The sequence below is a fragment of the Podarcis vaucheri genome (genome assembly GCF_965113315.1).
Source record: "Podarcis vaucheri genome assembly, chromosome: Z".
NCBI classification, from domain to species: Eukaryota; Metazoa; Chordata; class Lepidosauria; order Squamata; family Lacertidae; genus Podarcis; species Podarcis vaucheri.
In genome coordinates, this window is record NC_138758.1 from 294,727 (window position 1) to 315,537 (window position 20,811).

General features: G+C 48.1%; 1 protein-coding gene across 7 annotated transcripts in view; it reads right to left on the reverse strand.

Annotated features, from left to right (window-relative positions):
* Nucleotides 1-20,811, reverse strand: part of LOC309524017 (maestro heat-like repeat-containing protein family member 7) — a 42,355-nt gene that overhangs the window by 8,439 nt on the left and 13,105 nt on the right. For 3 of the 7 annotated variants that reach the window (XR_014215747.1, XR_014215748.1, XR_014215749.1), the window contains exon 7: nucleotides 13,442-13,510. The gene's annotated coding sequence lies outside the window, so the exon portion shown is untranslated. Of the gene's footprint in view, nucleotides 1-10,142; nucleotides 10,377-13,058; nucleotides 13,079-13,441; nucleotides 13,511-14,415; nucleotides 14,549-20,811 lie in introns of those variants that run through there. The other 4 variants (XR_014215751.1, XR_014215752.1, XR_014215750.1 and 1 more) reach the window with 3 other exon arrangements.

Genomic DNA, 20,811 nt, shown 5'->3' on the forward strand with positions numbered 1-20,811 from the left:
TTAAATACCACATGGATTTAAGTGTTGACTATGGAAAAGGGGCTGACTTGTCGAGAAGGGACAAAAATATTGTCAAGTTGGAGTCTCCCAGAGTGAAAGGAGCAGAAGACAAAGTAAAGTACAGGTATAAACATGAAGAAGACCTGCGGAAGGGACATGGAAAAGACTTAAGAGCCTCGGATATAAGGTCACCAGGTTGATGGACTAGATGGATGGGATAGAAAGGACTGACAAAACCCGAGACCAGGAGAAGAGACGATGGATGAAGATTGAAAGAAAGTTTTTAAAATTTATTTAGAAAAGTATTGTAAAATTAATGAGTATCAGAAAAATGTTGAAATGAAATTAATTGGCTTTAGCAGAAATGTTAAAAAGAATGCTGTTGCTGCTCTAGTGAGTGCTGGGTGGGCCGCTCCCTCTCCTGCCAACTCCATCTGGCCTAGGGGGCGGGGCCTGCACTACCACTACAGTTTAGAGGACTGAGCAGCTACCGGCAGCAATGGACAAAATGGTTTTAAATGTTTTAATTGCTTTTAATTTGCAGCACATTAAATGGTGGTTGTTTTTTATAATATTATATTATTTCATTATTTTATTTTTGCTTGGGGTGAGATAAGCATTTAGTCAGCGCTATTGTTTCTTGCTTTGTTTTGTTTTGTTTTGTTCTGTTCTGTTCTGTTTTGTTTTATTATTATTATTATTCTGTTAAATTATTATATAGTTTGTATTTTGCTTTTTTATAATATTTTTATTACATTTTTTCAGATACAAATATATAGTCGGATATAAGAAGAAAATTACAGAAAAAAGAAGAAAGAATTAAGAAATCCAAGTCCAAAACATTTTTCCATAACCAACCGAACTTCCCCACATCTCCCTCACCCTGCATTCTTTACAATAAAGATATCAGCAAATTATTACCTTGTTTCATACATTTCTTTATAGTTCCAAATAGTTATATTTTAGGTTTAAGATACTTGTTGTCAATTTACTCTTACCGTAAAGTAAATATAATGTTACCTTAAACTTTAGTCCTTTCATAATTGTAACTTAATTTCCCATATCATCAAATCTTATTGCTAGTTTCTCCAATTCATGCAAGTTCTTAGAGTTCATATAACTTATAATATTTTTGTAAATAGTCCTTAAATTTTTTCCAATCCTCCTCCACTGTTTCTTCTCCCAAATCTCGGATTCTGCCAGTCATTTCGGCCAATTCCATATAGTCCATCAATTGCGTATGCCACTCTTCCAGTGTGGGCAAATCTTGTCCCTTCCAATATTTTGCGATGAGAATTCTTGCTGCTGTAGTTGCATACATAAAAAAGGTTCTATCCTTCTTTAACACTTTCTGGCCGACAATGCCCAGAAGGAAGGCCTCTGGTTTCTTGGGAAAGGTATACTTAAATACCATTTTTAACTCATTGTAAATCATTTCCCAGAATGCCTTCACTTTTAGACAAGTCCACCAGAGGTGAAAGAATGTCCCTTCAGCCTCCTTACATTTCCAACATTTATTATCAGACAGGTGATATATTTTGGCAAGCTTGACTGGGGTCATGTACCACCTATATATCATTTTCATAATATTTTCCTTCAAGGCATTACATGCCGTGAATTTTATTCCGGTGGTCCATAACCTTTCCCAGTCTTCAAACATGATGTTATACCCAATATCCTGCGCCCATTTTATCATGGCTGATTTAACTGTCTCATCCTGCGTGTTCCATTTAAGCAGCAAGTTATACATTCTTGAAAGTACCTTAGTTTTTGGTTCCAACAACTCTGTTTCTAACTTCGATTTTTCCACCTGGAATCCTATTTTTTTGTCCATTTTAAAAACCTCTTGAATCTGAGCATAGTGTAACCAATCTTGCACCTTATTCTTTAATTTGTCCCAGCTCTGCAGCCTCCAATTGTCTCCAATTTTTCTATTATCTCCCAATATTTTGGCCAAACGGCCTCCATATTGAGTCTTTTTCGGGCCTTAGCCTCTATTGGTGATAGCCACCTCGGGGTCTTATTTTCTAATAAGTCCTTGTATTTAGTCCAGACAATAAATAATGCTTTTCTGACAATATGGTTTTTGAACAATTTGTGAACCTTTACCTTGTCGTACCACAGATATGCATGCCATCCAAAAGCATTGTTAAACCCTTCCAGATCTAGGACATCAGCGTTTTCTAATAAAAACCAGTCTTTCATCCAGCAGAAAGCTGCAGATTCATAATATAACCTTAAGTCCGGCAGGGCAAATCCCCCTCTTTCTTTTGCATCTGTTAGTATTTTAAATTTTATCCTGGGCTTTTTGCCCTGCCAGACAAACTTAGATATATCTTTCTGCCACTTTCCAAAACATTCCACTCTGTCCACAATCTGTAGGGTTTGAAACAAAAACAACATCTTTGGCAATACATTCATTTTTACAGCTGCAATTCGACCTAACAAGGAAAGTTTCAATCTTGACCAAGTTTCTAAATCTTTTTTGATTTCTGACCAACATTTTTCATAGTTATCTTTAAATAAATTCAAATTTTTAGCAGACAAATTGACCCCTAGGTATTTCACTTTTTTAACCACATTTAACTCTGTCTCCTTCTGAAACCCATCTGTTTCTAAGGGTGTCAAATTTTTCCCCAACACCTTGGTTTTTTGCTTGTTCAACTTAAATCCCGCCACCCGACCAAATTCATGAATTAATTCTAAAGCTCTTTTTGCACTAGATTCTGGCTCCTGTAATGTTAAAACCAAGTCATCTGCAAAGGCTTTCAATTTGTATTGTTTCACTCCGACCTGTATTCCTTGCACCAAACGGTCCTCCCTAATCATGTTCAATAATACCTCCAGGACTGAAATAAATAACAGAGGGGATAAAGGGCACCCTTGTCGTGTTCCTTTTTCAATTTTAAACTCTTCTGTCACCACATTGTTCACTATCAGCTTAGCTTTTTGCTCTGAATAAATTGCCTCTATGCTGTTTTGAAACCCCCGTCCCACTCCCATCCCATCCAAATTTTTCTTCATAAACTTCCAAGAAATGTTGTCAAAGGCCTTCTCCGCATCGATAAAAATTAAAACTGCTTTTGTGTTGATATTAGTTTGCAGAAGCTCCAGAATGTCAATGATTTTCCTAGTATTATCAAACAAATGTCTACCTGGGAGAAAGCCTGCCTGGTCTTTATGAATTACTTCATTTAACACTTTTTTAAATCTGGTTGCCAAAATATCTGCAAAAATTTTGTAATCCACATTAAGGAGTGAGATGGGACGGTAGTTCTTCAGTTGAGTCTTTTCAGATTCCAATTTGGGTATCAATGTGATGAAAGCTTCTTTCCACGATTCCGGTGCCTTCTTCCCCTCCATAATCTGATTACAAACCTCCATTAATGGTTGTATCAATAAATCTTTCAATACCTTGTAGTACTTGGAGGTAAGTCCATCTGGGCCCGGAGATTTACCTAATTGCATGTTCTGAATGGCACCCTCAATTTCTTGTTGTGTTATTCTGTGATTCAGGATTATTCTCTTATCCTGGGGTAATTTTGGTAATTCATTAATTTCTAGAAATTGGTTCATCTCAGTCTCTTCCTGTAGCCCTTGTGTATAAAGTTTCTTAAAATATCTCTGGAAACACTTTCTAATTTCTTCTGGTTTCTGAATGTTTCTCCCCTCAACCTCCAGATTGGTAACAAAGTTCAGCTTTTGTCCCTTTTTCAACTGCCATGCTAGCAGTTTCCCACATTTGTTCGCAGATTCAAATGAACTTTGTTTCATTTGTTTAATTTTCCATTCTACTTCTTGATTTATCAATTTCGCATTGATGGAATTTAATTTCTCTCAATACTTCTTTTGATTTTGGATTTAATCTCAGTTTTTTCTCGCTGTCTCTTATCTTTTCTAATATCTTATCTTTTTTTCCATTCCAGAGTTTTTTCTTGATCGTATTTTGTTGTATCAGAAACCCTCTCATTACTGCTTTGCTTGCGTCCCAGATTGTCCTCTTTTCCACCGAAGTGTCCAAATTTATTTCAAAATAATCTTTTAAAGTTTTTTGGGCCTTCTTCACGATCTCCTGATCTCTCAACAGGGTGTCATTCATTTTCCATCTGAAGGAACCGATTGGAGTTAGTCTCAATTCTACTTCCATGGCATTATGGTCGGAGCAAGTTTTTGGGCAGATTTCCACTTTCTTAGTCTTAGGTGCCAGCCCTCTAGTTGTCCATATTTGGTCGATTCTTGTCCATGACAGGTGGGCCTCAGAGAAGAATGTTCCTTCTTTACCTAAGGGGTTCTTCGTCCTCCAAATGTCAATCAAGTCCATACTGTCAGTTAGTTCAAAGAATGTTTTAGGTAGTCTGCCGTCTTTTGTTAAATTTTGATTTTGTGACTTGTCCATATTTGTAGAGACCACACCATTCATATCTCCCATCATAATGATGTTGGTATAATCTAGGTAGTCCAGCATTATCTCATGCAGCTTCTTGAAGAATTCTGATTTCCCCTCATTTGGTGCATAAATTCCTAATATCAAAAATTTTTCTCCTTGTGTCTGAATTTCAATTGCCAAAATTCTTCCTTGCTCATCTTTAAATAAAAATTTTGGTGACAGGTTCTCCTTTGCATAAATTACCACTCCTCTTTTTTTACTCTATCAGATGAAATAAATTCTTGGCCTAGCCTTTTGTTAATTAACACTTTCCTATGGAGCCTAGTCACATGGGTTTCCTGCAAACAAATAATGTCCAATTGTTCTTTTTTCAATATGTGAAAGATTCTTCTCCTTTTCTCCGGGGAATTTCCGCCATTGATGTTCCAACTAAATAGCTGCAGAGACATCCTGGCAGTTTATTAGTCTTATAGTGTCGTCTCTTCCTTTTCCTCTGAACCCAAGGGTGCAGGTGTTGGTACAGATCCAGGCAAGGGCGGTGGCCAAGCTACTGCTGCTCCCTTCTGAAGGTCCTCTCCGTGGTCATGCAAAAACTTATCTCGGTCTTCTGCTGTTCTAATTCTGACTTTCTTTCCTTTGAAGTTGAAGGATAGTCCTTGAGGGAACTCCCACCTATAAGGAATTGTATTGCCTCTTAATAGTCTTGCAAGATCTTTATATGTGGCCCTAAGGTCCAAAAGTTGTTTCGGTATATCTCTGTAGATTTCTGCTCTTTTGCCTTGAATTTCCAATGCTTTTCCAAAGTGTAGGCCCAATATTTTGTCTCTTTCTTGACTCGATCTCAGGATAATCAAACAGTCTCTGGATCTGTTCTTCCCCACCACTCTTCCCAATCTAAAAGCAGTGACAATTTTAAAGTCTTTATCTTCTTCTATACCCCAGAACTTTGATAGTTCTGATGTCAAATAACCAATCAAATCTCCTTGTTCAAGTTCTGGGATAGCTCTTAATCTGAGGTTTTTTCCCGATTTTTCAATTCCACCATAGACAGATAGGCCTGCTGTTCACTAATTTGCTTGCACAGTGGTCTTACCTCCCCTTTAATTGCTTCGGCCTTCTGATTGGCTTGTTCGGCTTTTTGATTGGCTTCCTCAGCCAGCTTGCGATTTTCTGCAGTTGTTACCTAAAGATTCCCAATTGCTTGTGTATGTTGAGAGACTTGCTCGGTCAATTTATTAATAGTGGCTGTAACTTGATCAAATTTTGTCGACTGTTCATCAGCCTTTTTATTTAAAGCTGCCAGTTGTTCCAAGATTTGTTTTGAGACTGGATCAATCCCTCCTGAAGCCATATCCCCTAGGGCTGGCTGCTCAACTTCTCCTTCTTGCAAGTTTAAAACAGTTGGGACAGATGATCTACGTGGCTGAGAAGTCAAAGTTGTTTGTAACAATTGTTGTACAGATTGTTGTACAGATTGTTTAGCTTTCGATTTGGCCGCCCTTGCTTTTCCACAGCTGTCTATGCGTCAAGGTCAAATTGTAAGCAATCCCATGGGAAAGACAGTCCAAAATGTAAACAACAAGGCAAAAGATAACCAAAATAATATGCAGTTCCCAGAGACTTGTTAGTCCTAAATCCTCTAGGGGGAGCAACCCTGAAGTTCAGGAAAAGAAAGAAACTTTTCCCACCATTAAAATCCCAGCAGTCCAAAATAGATTACAAAGGCACCTTCAATATCCCTTTAGACTTGCGGAGCTTTTCCCAGTAAAAACAAAGTTTCATAGATGGTGCAAGTAACAGTTTCCTTATTTGTATCCAACAATAGCGCTCAAAGTAGCACTTTCAGCATAGAATACAGTTTCCGCAATTTGACAGTTCTCTTGTATCCTGACAGTCCGCAAATTTGGTTTCTCAATCTTTTATAATCCACCAAGAAAAGGGGGGAAATTTCAGTCTGAATCCAATTGATTTGGCACAAAACTTGTCCTTTTAGCTCTCAATAGCAAATTCGAGCATTGCACAATAAAATCAACTTCTTTTATAATCCCTTTCAAGACGCTTCCTGCTTGTCGGGGTCTTCGCTTTGATCTTTAAGCAGAATCGGAAGACGGACTTCCTTTTAACGTCTCCCGTTTTCAGCCGAATTCATAAGTTTTAGTCCCGAAAATCTTATAATCCTTACTCACGAGTATGAAGTTTTAGGGTTCAATGTTCCAGGAAGAAAGGACAGCGCTATCAGCAGCAGCCGCGCAGCTTCACTTCCGCGGAAAGAGCGATGAACTCACAGTACCGCTCCCCCTTCCACGTTCCGGAGCCCCTTACGGGGTTCCTTCTACGTTTCCAGGGTTGCTTCTGGTACCCGCCGAGTCCCACGGCCACAGGCTCGCTCTGCCTGTGGTTTTTCTTGATGGGTCTCCGCTCTGCCGCAGCGGACGACCCTTTTCCGCGGAGCCCCTCTTCACAACGCGAAGAGGACCGCCATTGCCGTTTCGCGCCGCCTCCGGAAATCTGTTTGTATTTTGCTTTTTAAGGGGAAGGGTCATGGCTGCCTGGGAGTGGGCCTCAGCCAATAGATTGGGTGGGGCAGGTTCCACAGGGGGGGATGTATTGGGACACCCGATCTCAGTGATCACGGGCAGGAGGAGGAGTTATGCTAAGACCAGACCATGTCATTACCGAGGAGGCAGGTTTAGTCCTTGTTTGAGGACTATCCCTGCTTCCAGGTCTGGTCCTGACCGGAAGGATACAGGAATCAGCAAGGGAAACCCACATGACCTGAAAGTGTTGCTGTGCAATGCCAGGTCAATGATGAATAAAACCACTGCCATCCACGACCTGATTGTGGATGGAGGATTTGACCTGGCATGTGTGACAGAGACCTGGTTGGATGAAGCAGATGGGCCAGTCCTTGCTGCTGCTTGCCCACCAGGTTTCTCTTGCGCACAGCAACCCAGGTCATGTGGGCGGGGAGGGTCAGTGATTTTTAGTGATTTTTAGGAAGTCATTAGTCTGCACCAGGCGTCCTATTGGGAAGACCCAGTTTTCTGAGTGCATGTTCTGGAAGTTGGGCAATAGGGGCAGTACAGGATTCCTACTGGTGTACCGACCTCCCTGCTACACCAAGGATTCCCTGCCCGAGCTACTTCAGGTCGTGGCGGATGTTCTCCTGGAGACACCTAGTTTGGTTGTCCTAGGGGATTTTAACATCCATGCCAAAAGGACCTTACAAGGGGCCGCTCGGGACTTCGTGGAAAGCATGGCCTCCATGGGGCTGTCCCTGAATAAGTTTGGCCCAACTCATAGCCGTGGACATGCCTTAGACTTGGTGTTCACCTCTATGGATGTTGGTGATCTGACACTAACTAAAAGCGAAACAAAAGAAGTGCCATGGTCAGATCACTTCCTGGTGCAACTAGACTTCTCCGCAACCCTTCCCCTCTGCAGGGAGGTGGGACCGATTCGGATGGTCCGCCCCGCCACTTAATGGATCCAATTGGCTTCCAGAGAGTGGTAGGGGATGCTTTATCCGAAGTTGATGGCCTTTCAGCTGATTCCCTGGTGGCCTGGACAGCCCCGTGGTTCTCCCCGGAGCTGAGGGTGATGAAACAATCGTTGAGACGGCTAGAGCGCCGGTGGCGGAAAACTCATTCTGAATCAGACCGGACACGGGTTAGAGCTCAATGTCGAGCCTACCAAGTGGCAATGGCGACGGCGAAGAGGGCCTTCTTCGCCGCCTCCATTGCATCTGCACAAAACAGCAGCAGGAGACTTTTTCAGGTGGTTCGCAATCTATCGGAACCACCTGTACCACCGGGGCCTGGTAGGGACCCCAAGATCTCCTGCAATGCTTTTGCAAAGTTTTTTGCAGATAAAATCGCTCAGATTCAGAAGGAGGTAGACTCCACTGTGGGAGCAGGGCCAGGACGGGAGAGTGCTAGAGTTCTGTCTGGTCCTGTTACATGGGATCAATTCCAATCTGTTACCTCCGAGGATGTGGACAGGCTGCTTGGACAAGTGAAACCGACCACCTGTCTCCTTGAATCTTGCCCATCCTGGCTGATAAAAGCGAGCCAGGAAGGGCTGGGCGATCGGCTCTGCGGGGTGGTGAATGCTTCCCTCTGTGAGGGAGCCTTCCCAGACCCGCTGAAAGAGGCAGTCATTAAACCGCTTCTTAAAAAAACATCTTTAGACCCGGCCAATTTGGCCAACTATCGGCCAGTCTCGAATCTGCCATTCTTGGGCAAGGTGATTGAGCAGGTGGTTGCCAGACAACTCCAAGCACGCCTGGAGGAAACGGACCATTTGGATCCCTTCCAATCGGGATTCAGTCCTCACCATGGGACTGAAACTGCCTTGGTCGCGCTGGTTGATGATCTCCGGCGGGCTAGGGACAAAGGTGAGAGCTGTTTCCTAGTTCTGCTGGATCTCTCAGCGGCCTTTGACACCATTGACCATAACATCCTTCTGGACCGTCTTGAGGGGCTGGGAGCACTGTCATACAGTGGTACCGCTCCTTCCTCCTGGGCCGTGTCCAGAAAGTGGGGGGGGATGAGTGTTCAGACCCCTGGGCTCTCAGTTATGGGGCACCTCAGGGTTCTGTCCTCTCCCCCATGCTTTTTAATATCTATATGAAGCCGCTGGGAGAGATCATCAGGGGGTTTGGACAGGGTGTTCATCAGTATGCAGATGACACCCAGCTCTACCTCTCCTTTAAATCAGAACCAGTGAAGGCGGTGAAGGTCCTGTGTGAGTGCCTGGAGGCGGTTGGAGGATGGATGGCGGCTAACAGATTGAGGTTGAATCCTGACAAGACAGAAGTACTGTTTTTGGGGGACAGGGAGCGGGTTCGTGTGGGGGATTCCCTGGTCTTGAATGGGGTAACTGTGCCCCTGAAGGACCAGGTGCGCAGCCTGGGAGTCATTTTGGACTCACAGCTGTCCATGGAGGCGCAGGTTAACTCTGTGTCCAGGGCAGCTGTCTACCAGCTCCACCTGGTACGCAGGCTAAGACCCTACCTGCCCGCGAACTGTCTCGCCAGTGGTGCATGCTCTAGTTATCTCACGCTTGGACTACTGCAACGTGCTCTATGTGGGGCTACCTTTGAAGGTGACCCAGAAACTGCAATTAATCCAGAATGCGGCAGCTAGAATGGTGACTGGGAGTGGCCGCCGGGACCACATAACACCGGTTCTGAGAGATCTGCATTGGCTCCCAGTACGTTTCCGAGCACAATTCAAAGTGTTGGTGCTGACCTTTAAAGCCCCAAACAGCCTCGGTCCTGTATACCTGAAGGAGCGTCTCCACCCCCATCGTTCAGCCCGGACACTGAGATCCAGCGCCGAGGGCCTTCTGGCGGTTCCCTCATTGCGAGAAGTGAGGCTACAGGGAACCAGACAGAGGGCCTTCTTGGTAGTGGCGCCCGCCCTGTGGAACGCCCTCCCATCAGATGTCAAAGAGATAAATAATTACCTGACATTCAGAAGACATCTTAAGGGAAGTTCAGGGAAGTTTTTAATATGTAACGCTGTACTGTTTTTAACACTGATTGGGAGCCGCCCAGAGTGGCTGGGGAAACTCAGCCAGATGGGCGGGGTATAAATAATAAATTATTATTATTATTATTATTATTATTATTATTATTATTATTATTATTAAAGAATATGTTATGGTTAAAAGAATTCGGTATAAATAAGATTTAAGTTTTAAGGTTTTTATGGTAAGATAAGGTTAAAATAGATCAAGGTAATTTAATGACAGAATATTGTGAAAGATGGAAAGGATTTGCTGAGATAATTAACAACTAGAATACCAAAAAGGGAGGTGTGAGGAGGTCGATGAAATAAGTTAATAAAAGTTAAGGATTTGGGAAAATTGGATTTGTTTTTAAATATGTTGTATATTTTTGTTTTTTGATTGTTGTATTGTGTGTTTTGTTTTGTCTTTTAGATTTTGGTTTTTATTGATTTGTATTGTTTAATTGTTATTTTTATCTATTGTCAGGGCTGCCTCAGGTTTCAGCTCACAAAAGACCAACGCCAAGCTCTTCTTATATACAAGGATGTTTATTGCAGTTCATTATTGGTTCCACAACCGAGGCGTGCAGCCCCACGTCTCTTTCTCCTAGACATTAGAAGTCCCCTCTGAATCGGTCCCTCCCCTACACCAGTTTAATAAGCTAACGCTGCTCCACCTCTTTCTCTCTCTCCTTTTCCGCAGGGTCTTTCTGCCCGTCGGGGTTCCTCCCCTCCTGCTTTCTCCTGAAGCGGAGTCTCCAGACTGCTCCTGCCCCCTCCTGCGGGCTTTGGGTCCTGGCCCCTCCTCCTCCGGGCTCCCTGTTCTCCCGCGCGCCTCCTCATTTGAACTTGGCGCGCGCGCCCAACTTCTGACCTTCCTTTTGACAGTTATGCTACTCCCCTCACTGCCTTCCTCCCCTTCCGGGAGAACGGCTTGCTCTGATCCCTCCCCTTTCTCTGTCGCCGGAGCTGCTCCCTCTGACACACTGGAACCTCCCCCTCCCTCGCTGCGCTCTGGTGGGGAGGCTGGCCCTGATTCCCAGCTGCCGCTTTGGGGTCCCCTGCCGGCCCCCCGCTCCTGACACTTTCCCCCCGGGGCTCCCCTTGCCCTTACCACAGGCACCCCTTTCTGGGAATCCTCTGATTCGCTGGAGAGACTCATGGAATCCCCTGCGTCATTGCTATCCTCTTCCTCGCTCTCCTGGGATTCCTCTCCATCGCTCTCCATTTCCTGCCTTCCCTGTGCCTCTGTCCCTGTACCCCTGACATCTATTCTTTTCTTTCTTTTTCTCTTTTTCTTATTTTTTCATTCTTTTTTCTTTGTAACTTTAAAATTCTCAATAGATATCATTTTAAAAAAATAGAGGCTATTTATGCAACTGCTGGAGACATTCAGTACCAAGCTATACAGCATCCCATATCAGCCTTCTTCTGCAGAACGTAAATTGATATTACCAGCTAAGTATGGAGACCTAAATGAATGAAGGCTGCATATTCTCTGCACTTTGGCGAACAAAGATGCTACAGTATTCCGAAGTTTGTTAACCAATTCTTCCAGGTAGGCAAGCTTGCCAAAGAATAGCTTGCCAGTCACTGCCAGTTTTCTGCTGCTGTGTGCAGCTCCAGGCAAGTGTGCATGTGTTCTAGGGAGGGGCCCTCAATTCCTGCAGCTCGACGGTGGGATCGAAGAGGATTGGTAAGGAGCAATGCATGCTAAGCGTGAGCGCCAGAACACGTCAGAGTCTCCAGCAGCGCGAAGCAATTGCTCAGCAGATGTCAGTGTGGAAATAGTATCCTTGAAAGGCTGAAAACCACCAATTTGAAGGTTAGATGGCTCATACTCCACAAGGCCCAAAATACTTGTACACAAGAGACTGGTCCTGACTGATCCTATTTGCAACTGGAAAGGTTTAAAACGTAGCTTATCAGTACTCAGAAATCTTTGGAAAGCACAAAACGCCATGTGACCAAAACCACAGCAACAAAATACATCAGCATGTGAAACACAGAGTACTCTAAAAAAAATTATCTATTTTTGAAAATAAAAGAAATGTACTTACCACATTAAGATGGATAAAGGATGCACACATTAAAATATGTTGATTTTGGTACCTTGTGGTGGGTTTTTGTACTAGTCTAATATATTTGGAAGAAAGACTGTTATTTAGATCAGCCATTTCCCCATTTATTTTTAAGGAATGACATTAAACAGACGGGAAAACATACCAAACACTTTAACCAGCTTTAAAAATGAGTAACACATATAATAAGGAATTTGGCAGTTTAAGTCAATCTTCATTTTGTTACAACTGGGGTCATGTTCAGGTCATATATCATTTCTCTCTAAATACATGTTTTTCTAAGGAAAAGTATCCAGATTAGTCTGAAGACCTTTTTTGGCAAAAAAGGAATTGCCCAGCACATACCTTTTGGATGAGATCCTTGTAGATATGCATCATATTCCATGCAGGCACTGAGGTCTCACATCCCCGGGTTTGGGGGGGAAATGCTCTTGAGGTTCAGGGGACCCTTCCGAGCAGGACTGAGAAGGTACAAAGAGTTGAGATTGAAAATAAAAAAATGGGAAATCCCTCTCCCCTACCCATCAGAAGCATTTTCCACTCACAAGTGGGGCTGTTTTGACCTTGTAAATAAATCCAGTACTTACACAAATAAGGTGGCTGATGACCTTTTTGTTCAAATGGGTCAATGAAATATATCAATTTTGTACAGATTTAAAAATACAACATTTGTTAGAGTAAGTTGTGGAAATTTTAGATGAGATTTAATCAAAAAAATGGAATAAGAGCTTATAGAGCAGATTTTCCACACCTAAAACAACATCAAAATATTGTCCCAGTGCTCTTTGCAACATACACTTTTATTATTATTGTGATATATGAATTATGCAAAAAGCAATGAAAATGAAATTAGCAGGTCAGAAGCAAGTGGTGAATGCAATGAGCATTCAAAATGAATGCACTTATTTGTGTAAGCGTTAGGATTATGTTAGAAATAACGCTTATTTGTGTAAGTATTATTTCTAACATATAATCTTCTCCGTCACTTTAAAGAATGTGCATGCATCAATCACAATAGAAAGCTTCCAATATGGAACTGTCATTCCTGCTCATTCAGTGTTAGTATTTGCCAGATACCTTTAAGTTGTCAGTATACCGTATTTTTCGCTCTATAACACGCACCAGACCATAACACGCACGTAGTTTTTAGAGGAGGAAAACAAGAAAAAAATATTCTAAACAAAATAGTGGATATATGATTTTTGTGGTACATGCTGTGGCCACAGACATGTGATCTGACAGTGAGTTTGGAGTAGCCCAATGCAAAAATCCTGAGGATCCATGTGGATCCATGCTTTGTAACCACAGAGGAGGGAAGGAAGGGGAACCATGGATCCTTTGCTCACGACGGCAGGAGATCCCCCTCCATCCGTAGGCATTCGCTCCATAACACGCACAGACATTTCCCCTTACTTTCTAGGAGGAAAAAAGTGAGTGTTATGGTGCAAAAAATACGGTACCTTCTTTACAAACCCAATCTGCAAAGAAGCGCTCCTAGTCATCAATTTCTCACAAATATTTGATGTTATCTAAAAGATAAACAACAGAGATAAACAACAATGTTTGCCTTCAACACAGCATCAATAAACTACAGCACAGTGCTTTTATTTCAGAATTTGCATAGTGCAACCCTGTTTTTACAACAGCTTTCCTCTGAAGAGATCTAGATACAACCACACTTCCAGGTCTGTGTGCCACTAAGGGTTGGTTTTTTTGTACAGAAATCAAGATACCTAGGAGTGCTACAGATCTGTACAACTCTTAACTAAATAGTAGTATAAGTACTGCATTTGAAGCCCTGTATTTCAACATATCATATCTGCCCTGTTTTTGTAACATAACACAGGTAAATGTGTTGTAAGGAGGGCTTACTAGCAATTCAATATTTTCTGCCCGACGATTGGGACTGCTAAGGAAAGATCTCAAATCAATAAAAGTCTCTTGCCCCTGCCCACCTTTTCAAGGATAAAAATCTATACCACGTTCAAGGGCACATATTATGTCCCTGATCAGCAAATATTGGAGTGTTGTGGGTGCAAGTCGCAGGGAGGATTGTGGGAGTTAGCCACATGCACATCCAAAACTCTTACCAGGTTGATTCAGTGGTACCTCGGGTTACATACGCTTCAGGTTACAGACTCCGCTAACACAGAAATAGTGCTTCAGGTTAAGAACTTTGCTTCAGGATGAGAACAGAAATCGTGCTCCAGCGGCGCGGCAGTAGCAGGAGGCCCCATTAGCTAAAGTGGTGCTTCAGGTTAAGAACAATTTCAGGTTAAGAACAGACCTCCGGAACGAATTAAGTACTTAACCCGAGGTACCACTGTACTTTGTATCTGAAGAAGTGTGCATGCACATGAAAGCTCATACCAGTAACAAGCTTAGTTGGTCTCTACGGAGCTACTGGAAGGATTTTTTTTATTTTGTTTCTTACCAGGTTGATAACTGAAGTCTGGAAACTGAAATCTGAAGTTTGAAGCCAGAAGGTGCTGCGGCAACAGCACAGGTCATCGAGCAGAGGAGGCAGAGGCAGCAGCGCAGGTCGTCGAGACTTTGACAGCCAGAAGAGGCAGAGGCAGCAGCACAGGTCATTGAGGCTTTGACAGCCAGAAGGGGCTGCAGCAGCAGAGCAGGTCGTCGAGGCTTTGACAGCCAGAAGGGGCTGCGGCAGCAGAGCAGGTAGTCGAGGCTTTGACAGTCAGAAGGGGCAGAGGTAGCAGCGCAGGTCATCGAGGCTTTGACAGCCAGAAGGGGCTGCAGCAGCAGAGCAGGTCGTCGAGGCTTTGACAGCCAGAAGGGGCTGTGGCAGCTGAGCAGGTAGTCGAGGCTTTGACAGCCAGAAGGGGCAGCGGCAGCAGAGCAGGTCATCGAGGCTTTGACAGCCAGAAGGGGCAGTGGCAGCAGAGCAGGTCATCGAGGCCTTGACAGGCAGAAGGGGCTGCGGCAGCAGAGCAGGTCATCGAGGCTTTGACAGCCAGAAGAGGCAGAGGCAGCAGCGCAGGTCATCGAGGCTTTGACAGCCAGAAGGGGCAGCAGCAGCAGAGCAGGTAGTCGAGGCTTTGACAGCCAGAAGGGGCAGCGGCAGCAGCGCAGGTCATCGAGGCTTAGACAGCCAGAAGGGGCAGCGGCAGCAGCGCAGGTTGTCGAGGCTTTGACAGCCAGAAGGGGCAGAGGCCGCAGAGCAGGTCATCAAGGCTTTGACAGCCAGAAGGGGCAGAGGCAGCATAGCAGGTCATCGAGGCTTTGACAGCCAGAAGAGGCAGAGGCCGCAGCGCAGGTCATCGAGGCTTTGACAGCCAGAAGAGGCAGTGGCAGCAGAGCAGGTCATCGAGGCTTTGACAGTCAGAAGAGGCACAGGCAGCAGCGCAGGTCGTCGAGGCTTTGACAGCCAGAAGGGGCAGCGGAAGCAGCACAGGTCATCAAGGCTTTGACAGCCAGAAGAGGCAGAGGCAGCAGAGCAGGTCATCGAGGCTTTGACAGCCAGAAGGGGCAGAGGCCGCAGAGCAGGTCATCGAGGCTTTGACAGCCAGAAGAGGCAGAGGCAGCAGAGCAGGTAGTCGAGGCTTTGACAGCCAGAAGGGGCAGCGGCAGCAGAGCAGGTCATCGAGGCTTTGACAGCCAGAAGAGGCAGAGGCAGCAGAGCAGGTCATCGAGGCTTTGACAGCCAGAAGGGGCAGAGGCAGCATAGCAGGTCATCGAGGCTTTGACAGCCAGAAGGGGCAGAGGCCGCAGCGCAGGTCATCGAGGCTTTGACAGCCAGAAGAGGCAGAGGCAGCAGAGCAGGTCATCGAGGCTTTGACAGCCAGAAGAGGCAGAGGCAGCAGAGCAGGTCATCAAGGCTTTGACAGCCAGAAGAGGCAGAGGAAGCAGAGCAGGTCATCGAGGCTTTGACAGCCATAAGGGGCAGCGGCAGCAGCGCAGGTCATCGAGGCTTTGACAGCCAGAAGAGGCAGAGGCAGCAGCGTAGGTCGTCGAGGCTTTGACAGCCAGAAGAGGCAGCGGCAGCAGCGCAGGTCATCGAGGCTTTGACAGCCAGAAGAGGCAGAGGCAGCAGAGCAGGTCACCGAGGCTTTGACAGCCAGAAGGGGCAGCGGCAGCAGCGCAGGTTGTCGAGGCTTTGACAGCCAGAAGGAACAGTGAGAGCAGCACAGGTCATCGCGGCTTTGACAGCCAGAAGAGGCAGTGGCAGCAGCACAGGTCATCGAGGCTTTGACAGAGAGAAGGGGCAGCGGCAGCAGCGCAGGTCATCGAGGCTTTGACAGCCAGAAGAGGCAGTGGCAGCAGCACAGGTCATCAAGGCTTTGACAGCCAGAAGGGGCAGTGGCAGCAAAGCAGGTCATTGAGGCTTTGACAGCCAGAAGCGACTGCAGCAGCAGCGCAGGTTGTCGAGGCTTTGACAGCCAGAAGGGGCAGAGGCCGCAGAGCAGGTCATCGAGGCTTTGACAGCCAGAAGGGGCAGAGGCAGCATAGCAGGTCATCGAGGCTTTGACAGCCAGAAGAGGCAGAGGCCGCAGCGCAGGTCATCGAGGCTTTGACAGCCAGAAGAGGCAGTGGCAGCAGAGCAGGTCATCGAGGCTTTGACAGTCAGAAGAGGCACAGGCAGCAGCGCAGGTCGTCGAGGCTTTGACAGCCAGAAGGGGCAGCGGAAGCAGCGCAGGTCATCAAGGCTTTGACAGCCAGAAGAGGCAGAGGCAGCAGAGCAGGTAGTCGAGGCTTTGACAGCCAGAAGGGGCAGCGGCAGCAGAGCAGGTCATCAAGGCTTTGACAGCCAGAAGAGGCAGAGGCAGGAGAACAGGTCATCGAGGCTTTGACAGCCAGAAGGGGCAGAGGCAGCATAGCAGGTCATCGAGGCTTTGACAGCCAGAAGGGGCAGAGGCCGCAGCGCAGGTCATCGAGGCTTTGACAGCCAGAAGAGGCAGAGGCAGCAGAGCAGGTCATCGAGGCTTTGACAGCCAGAAGAGGCAGAGGCAGCAGAGCAGGTCATCAAGGCTTTGACAGCCAGAAGAGGCAGAGGAAGCAGAGCAGGTCATCGAGGCTTTGACAGCCAGAAGGGGCAGCGGCAGCAGCGCAGGTCATCGAGGCTTTGACAGCCAGAAGAGGCAGAGGCAGCAGCGTAGGTCATCGAGGCTTTGACAGCCAGAAGAGGCAGCGGCAGCAGCGCAGGTCATCGAGGCTTTGACAGCCAGAAGAGGCAGCGGCAGCAGAGCAGGTCATCGAGGCTTTGACAGCCAGAAGGGGCAGCGGCAGCAGCGCAGGTCGTCGAGGCTTTGACAGCCAGAAGGAACAGTGAGAGCAGCACAGGTCATCGCGGCTTTGACAGCCAGAAGAGGCAGTGGCAGCAGCACAGGTCATCGAGGCTTTGACAGAGAGAAGGGGCAGTGGCAGCAGCGCAGGTCATCGAGGCTTTGACAGCCAGAAGAGGCAGTGGCAGCAGCACAGGTCATCGAGGCTTTGACAGCCAGAAGGGGCAGTGGCAGCAAAGCAGGTCATTGAGGCTTTGACAGCCAGAAGCGAGAGCTGGTCATCAAGGCTTTGACAGCCAGAAGGGGCTGCGGCAGCATAGCAGGTCATCGAGGCTTTGACAGCCAGAAGAGGCAGAGGCAGCAGAGCAGGTCATCGAGGCTTTGACAGCCAGAAGGGGCAGAGGCAGCATAGCAGGTCATCGAGGCTTTGACAGCCAGAAGGGGCAGAGGCCGCAGCGCAGGTCATCGAGGCTTTGACAGCCAGAAGAGGCAGAGGCAGCAGAGCAGGTCATCGAGGCTTTGACAGCCAGAAGAGGCAGAGGCAGCAGAGCAGGTCATCAAGGCTTTGACAGCCAGAAGAGGCAGAGGAAGCAGAGCAGGTCATCGAGGCTTTGACAGTCAGAAGAGGCACAGGCAGCAGCGCAGGTCGTCGAGGCTTTGACAGCCAGAAGGGGCAGCGGAAGCAGCGCAGGTCATCAAGGCTTTGACAGCCAGAAGAGGCAGAGGCAGCAGAGCAGGTCATCGAGGCTTTGACAGCCAGAAGAGGCAGAGGCAGCAGAGCAGGTAGTCGAGGCTTTGACAGCCAGAAGGGGCAGCGGCAGCAGAGCAGGTCATCGAGGCTTTGACAGCCAGAAGAGGCAGAGGCAGGAGAACAGGTCATCGAGGCTTTGACAGCCAGAAGGGGCAGAGGCAGCATAGCAGGTCATCGAGGCTTTGACAGCCAGAAGGGGCAGAGGCCGCAGCGCAGGTCATCGAGGCTTTGACAGCCAGAAGAGGCAGAGGCAGCAGAGCAGGTCATCGAGGCTTTGACAGCCAGAAGAGGCAGAGGCAGCAGAGCAGGTCATCAAGGCTTTGACAGCCAGAAGAGGCAGAGGAAGCAGAGCAGGTCATCGAGGCTTTGACAGCCAGAAGGGGCAGCGGCAGCAGCGCAGGTCATCGAGGCTTTGACAGCCAGAAGAGGCAGAGGCAGCAGCGTAGGTCATCGAGGCTTTGACAGCCAGAAGAGGCAGCGGCAGCAGCGCAGGTCATCGAGGCTTTGACAGCCAGAAGAGGCAGAGGCAGCAGAGCAGGTCATCGAGGCTTTGACAGCCAGAAGGGGCAGCGGCAGCAGCGCAGGTCGTCGAGGCTTTGACAGCCAGAAGGAACAGTGAGAGCAGCACAGGTCATCGCGGCTTTGACAGCCAGAAGAGGCAGTGGCAGCAGCACAGGTCATCGAGGCTTTGACAGAGAGAAGGGGCAGTGGCAGCAGCGCAGGTCATCGAGGCTTTGACAGCCAGAAGAGGCAGTGGCAGCAGCACAGGTCATCGAGGCTTTGACAGCCAGAAGGGGCAGTGGCAGCAAAGCAGGTCATTGAGGCTTTGACAGCCAGAAGCGAGAGCTGGTCATCAAGGCTTTGACAGCCAGAAGGGGCTGCGGCAGCATAGCAGGTCATCGAGGCTTTGACAGCCAGAAGGGGCAGAGGCAGCATAGCAGGTCATCGAGGCTTTGACAGCCAGAAGGGGCAGAGGCCGCAGCGCAGGTCATCGAGGCTTTGACAGCCAGAAGAGGCAGAGGCAGCAGAGCAGGTCATCGAGGCTTTGACAGCCAGAAGAGGCAGAGGCAGCAGAGCAGGTCATCAAGGCTTTGACAGCCAGAAGAGGCAGAGGAAGCAGAGCAGGTCATCGAGGCTTTGACAGCCAGAAGGGGCTGCGGCAGCAGCACAGGTCACCGAGGCTTTGAAAGCCAGAAGGGGCAGCGGCAGCAGCACAGGTCGTTGAGGCTTTGAGAGCCAGAGAGGCAGCAGCAGCAGGGCAGATCTTTGAGGCTTTGAGAGCCAGAAGAGGCAGGGGCAGCATAGCAGGTCGTGGAGGCTTTGACAGCTAGAAGGGGCAGCGGCAGCAGCACAGGTCTTTGAGGCTTTGAGAGCCAGAGAGGCAGCGGCAGCAGCGCAGATCGTTGAGGCTTTGACAGGCAGAAGAGGCAGTGGCAGCAGCACAGGTCGTTGAGGCTTTGACAGGCAGAAGAGGCAGGGGCAGCAGCGCAGGTCATCGAGGCTTTGACAGCCAGAAGGGGCTGCGGCAGCAGCGCAGGTCATCGAGGCTTTGACAGCCAGAAGGGGCAGTGGCAGGATAGCAGGTCATCAAGACTTTGACAGCCAGAAGGGGCAGCGGCAGCAGCGCAGGTCATCGAGGCTTTGACAGCCAGAAGGGGCTGCAGCAGCAGAGCAGGTCATCGAGGCTTTGACAGCCAGAAGGGGCAGTGGCAGCAGAGCAGGTCATCGAGGCCTTGACAGGCAGAAGGGGCTGCGGCAGCAGAGCAGGTCATCAAGGCCTTGACAGTGAGAAGGGGCTGCGGCAGCAGAGCAGGTAGTCGAGGCTTTGACAACCAGAAGAGGCAGAGGCAGCAGCGCAGGTCGTCGAGGCTTTGACAGCGCGCAGGTCGTCGAGGCTTTGACAGCCAGAAGGGGCTGCAGCAGCAGAGCAGGTCGTCGAGGCCTTGAGAGCCAGAAGGGGCTGCGGCAGCAGAGCAGGTAGTCGAGGCTTTGACAGCCAGAAGGGGCAGTGGCAGCAGCGAAGGTCGTCGAGGCTTTGAGAGCCAGAAGAGGCAGGGGCAGCATAGCAGGTTGTGGAGGCTTTGACAGATAGAAGGGGCAGCGGCAGCAGCACAGGTCTTTGAGGCTTTGAGAGCCAGAGAGGCAGCGGCAGCAGCGCAGATCGTTGAGGCTTTGACAGGCAGAAGAGGCAGTGGCAGCAGCACAGGTCGTTGAGGCTTTGACAGGCAGAAGAGGCAGGGGCAGCAGCGCAGGTCATCGAGGCTTTGACAGCCAGAAGGGGCTGCAGCAGCAGCGCAGGTCATCGAGGCTTTGACAGCCAGAAGGGGCAGCGGCAGGATAGCAGGTCATCGAGACTTTGACAGCCAGAAGGGGCAGCGGCAGCAGCGCAGGTCATCGAGGCTTTAACAGCCAGAAGGGGCTGCAGCAGCAGAGCAGGTCATCGAGGCTTTGACAGCCAGAAGGGGCAGTGGCAGCAGAGCAGGTCATCGAGGCCTTGACAGCCAGAAGGGGCTGCGGCAGCAGAGCAGGTCATCGAGGCCTTGACAGCCAGAAGGGGCTGCGGCAGCAGAGCAGGTAGTCGAGGCTTTGACAACCAGAAGAGGCAGAGGCAGCAGCGCAGGTCGTCGAGGCTTTGACAGCGCGCAGGTCGTCGAGGCTTTGACAGTCAGAAGGGGCTGCAGCAGCAGAGCAGGTCGTCGAGGCCTTGACAGCCAGAAGGGGCTGCGGCAGCAGAGCAGGTAGTCGAGGCTTTGACAGCCAGAAGGGGCAGCGGCAGCAGCGCAGGTCATCGAGGCTTTGACAGCCAGAAGAGGCAGAGGCAGCAGCATAGGTCGTC